The following is a 4,719-nucleotide window of genomic DNA, read 5'->3' on the forward strand; positions in this document are numbered from 1 at the left end:
TTTTTTGCCATCCTTAAAACTTGAAATTAAGTTAAACTAATCCTCATACTAAAGTTCTGGAGGTTCTGAAACTGATGGGATGAAGGGTCATCCATAGAGTGGGGTGGTGCTACTGCTACATTTTCTTGTCCTTGTCATTAACAAAATAAAAAAGCAGATGGAACTACCATTTAGAACTGAAGTGAATATCAGAATTCTATACCAAAAAAATATCAGCATCTAATTAATGACAAGTCAAACCAAAAATTCATAAGCAAGTAATATTAGTTGACTTTTCTACCGTTTACTAAAAAGCCGAATAGTATGCACATTTTTTTAAAATAAAAGGGAAGCTTTTCAAAACCTGAAATGCAAAATTAGGGTTCTCGGTTGAGATGGGAATTAAGATTTACGTTAGAAATGGAATGTCGGATAAAAATGAATTATTGTGAAATATAATATGTAATGTTGGGTTGTTTGGATTTTTCGTAATGAGGTCCATATATTTGGGTTGGGTGGCTTATCCATTTAAAAAATGGATTGGACTAAGATTGGTTTTTAAAATCTGGATTTTAAATTGTTTGGTTCTGTTTAAATATGGATCAGTTTACTCAAAGTGGTTTATTTGAACACCCCTAGATTTATGGGTCCAGTTCCTGTTCGATACTAGAGTCATACTAGTTAAAAAAATTGATGTGTCATCAAAATATTTCCAAGGGTTGAGCCGTTGGGATTTTATTATTTTTCAATTTAAAAATTATAAAAACTTAAAAGTATCATCTCATATTTCCAATACTTGAAGGTCCAAAATATTGGAGAGGAATCTCATTTTAGATTAAATGCATTAATGTGGTCTAAATTCAAGAATTATTATTACAAGAGAAAAATATGTTTTTAGACTGTCATTATATCATCTACTATTCATTTTCAATTATATTTGACTTTGTAGAAAAAAATAATTCAAATGAAAGATATATGATGCACTGATTGTGTATAATTCTTTACGCTATCATTACATCAATATTAGACTCTTATTATAATTGAGTACATATCCTCTTCTACCATATTTTCTCTATTTCTATGTTGATTTACTGAGGATTTGACAACTAACCTAATAGATAATACATCATATCTTTCTCTCTAATAGAAGATTAACCATGATAATGACAATATTATCATCTTCTTTGTATTCAAAGTCCTAAATTTATTTACAAAAAAAATCCTTAATTATTTTCATTCTTGATCTTAACCCAAATCTCATTTCAATTGCAAAACCAAGATTTAAGAGTAATTCAACCAACCTCATTTTCTTGGTTGCAAGTCAACACCTTGCCTCCAACACTTGGTTGGAATTAGGGCCAATTGTAACATTGGTATTGACTTTATAGAAATAAATTTTTGCCACCACTAACAACTAATATAATCTTTTTCCTAATACTCACCATACCACTCAATTTCAATTACATGAGACTCTTGGGTGGTTGCCTAAATCACTTTTTAACATCCTAAAACTACCTTATCACTTCAATAATTGAGCTATTCACATATGAAATACCTGATTTTATATTAGATATACATAAATTGGGTAAGACCTGTCTCTTATCTGACCCTAAATATTGGTAGGTCATTTTTTGAACTTGAATCTAGACTCGAAGCTAACCCGACCCCAAATATCGACTGTGACAACCTTTGAACCCAAGTTTGGTCTGACCTTAGACTCAATTAAATATAACGCATACATCTTTTAGATGATTTCTTCTCAGTATTTTAGTTATTATTATGAATATGTAATTTGACATATGAAATTATATATATATACATGTTAATGAGGTATATATGATGAAAATATTAGAGAGTCAATAATACTTTCAACCAAAGAGATGTCATTACTCTATACACAAATTGAATAGATACACATACAAACATGATAACTAAATATGTAATTTGACATATGTACACATATTTTTACTCACGTATATATGATGAAAATATCAGAGGATCAATGATACTTTTGACCAAAGAGTTGTCATTACTCTATACACAATTAAATAGATACATGTACAAACATGATAAGTGAGTGACTATAAGACAGAATCAGATTAAGCCATGTTTCTCGTCTACCTAACCCTAAATATTGTTGAGTCTAATTTTTAAACCCAAACCCAAACCTAATAAGACCCAATCCTATTTAAACCTATTATAACCAAACTAAACTAGGTGAGTGGGTAGGGTTAGATTATACTTACCTAGACATAGATGTACATATGAGATCTTTATAAGCAAATAAGTACACAAGGGATTGATTATTTGACATTGTTTGTTGTTGACAATTTGGTAGACCATCATGTTCACACTGTTCAGAACACATGCTTGTTTAATTACGAGACTAAATAAAAAAGGACCCCTTATATTAATTTCATGCATGGGGCATTGTAGCCTCCTTGCTTTTTTACATGCATGCACCTTCTTATATTAATGTTGTAGCAACTTTAAAACATTATCGTCCCTACATAAAAAATGCAGACCAATGCACAAAGTACCTTGCTAATTTAATCTGAAGGAAATAAAATATATCAGAAATAACTTAAAATGGAATCTACCCAGCTGTGAACTCTTCATCGAATACGTTTGCCAAGTATCATTAAATTAGATTAATACTAGAACGTCCAATAACAAAATTTTGGATCTTTCTCATAACTTCATAAAGAATCAACTTAGAGAGAATTTTTAAATTTGCGAGATTCCTTATTATAGAAGTATCAACTTCTAAGCTATGTTGAAAAGTTATTCTAACCACGATTTGGAAATCTGACCGAATAAAACCATTTTTTTAATGATGGGTTGGTCTTACATATGCACCTGAAATAATAATAAAAGCATGCTCTAAAAATATTTTTATTGTTGATTTCATTTAATTCATTTCAAATTTATGTAAGTGTACGATAAAATAAAGAATAGATTATTATTACTTTACCTAAAACATATCATATTTATACTTCCATCACAAAACATTCATTCAGATATTACTTACATTAAAATAAAATTAGGGAACATTTAAAAACTATATGTGTGTGTGAAACTGAAGTCATTGATTAATACAAGGTGGTCTTTGTAACGAGTGAGACTAATGGAGAGGGAAAGTGTCATTAGAGAATAATCCTCTCCATTACAAGAGAGAAAATGTCGCACAATAACAAACAAAAAACAATATGTAATGATATTTTTATCATTTTTTATTTATTATAGAACTATATTTTTATTGTTAAAAACATGAGGAGAAATAAACACTCGATTCTCCATTACAGGAGAGTATCCTTCTTCAGTACAGCTAGGTAGATTGGTTTCTAATATTGTCTGAAGATTACCAACAAACCAGACATGCTACCTCTCTGGAAGAAGTTAATTAACCTTGTAAAATACACTCATACATTGAATCTAGTACATTGTTCAGACCAATACAACATAGACTAGTGACTAGAAATATTGCTCACACCACATAAAAATACAGCAATAGTGGGTTTTCTAATTTTCTTTTCTTCTTTGTTTCTAACAAGAAATTCAAATGCACATGAGTATTACAGTCTGTCAAAAATATATTAGCTGTTATATTAAGGTTATAATATTGTATACTAATTTTTAAATTGATTTGAGAATCGATTTGATGAAAATAGCAGTATATATAGATCAACTAGTGTTTCATGCTTTCTCGTCTTAAAGTTACTGAATCAATTCCCCTCACAAACATGCTAACAAGGTTCATTGACTCTATGAGCAGGATCATGATCAGTGCAGGTGGAGCATATAAATCTAATCAATTAGCAAATTGGATTTGAAGGTTTCACATTTTGTACATGTTATTAGAACTCATTGTCCTAGAGCTAGGATGTGCATTTCATGGACCAAGGCTATGCATATATGAATGGAGATAACTTATCTAACTTTTAGTGTCTTATTTATATCTCAATTCAATCAAAAAAATGACACCTAATTAAAAATAAAAATCATAAAAATAAAAAATTATTTTTTTATTACTTGGTAGAATGTGATTGACTTGAAATATGGAAACATGAATTTTTTGGGATATGCATGTGATTCTGCTGATGCAAATATTGCTGAAGAAAGTAGTGAGATTCTTTGGTAATTGGTAACAGTGTTGCTTTAAGAAAAAGACATAATCTCTATTAAGGTACCCTCATGTGCATGGAGTAATCATGGTTGAAACATTAAAGACTGGTGGCTTAAGGAAATAACAGCATCTCTTCTACATGTGCTTAGGATTGAGGGAGTCTTAAAATGCCTAACTTTAAAATGGACAAAGAACATCATAGATAAAGTACATGCCATCAAAATTTAGTCAGAAACCTTTGAGTCATCTTTCCATGTATAATACTCTTCAACCTATCCATTTATTTTAAATAATTCATTTATTCACCCATCTCTTACTTACACTTAAACTTACTAAGAAAATTGGGAAAAAGTCTCATTTTTGAACTATAATCCCAAGTTCCCATCACCTGCTATACAAAATTTTATTTCCTTTCACAAAATATGCATAATTTGATTGTAATTTTTTATTCATTGCAAATTATTATTTGAGTTGCCTAGGTAATAATGCTCCTCAGGAAAATATGCCTATTAAATTAGCTAGTCTCTAGTTTCTATCGGTTATAGAATCAAGTGCAAAATATCATCCACACTCTATATTATAGATAAAGCAAGTTGAAGAGGCCATTCTTTTGA

The sequence above is a fragment of the Lupinus angustifolius genome, chromosome LG04, assembly GCF_001865875.1.
Source record: "Lupinus angustifolius cultivar Tanjil chromosome LG04, LupAngTanjil_v1.0, whole genome shotgun sequence".
Lineage (NCBI taxonomy): Eukaryota > Viridiplantae > Streptophyta > Magnoliopsida > Fabales > Fabaceae > Lupinus > Lupinus angustifolius.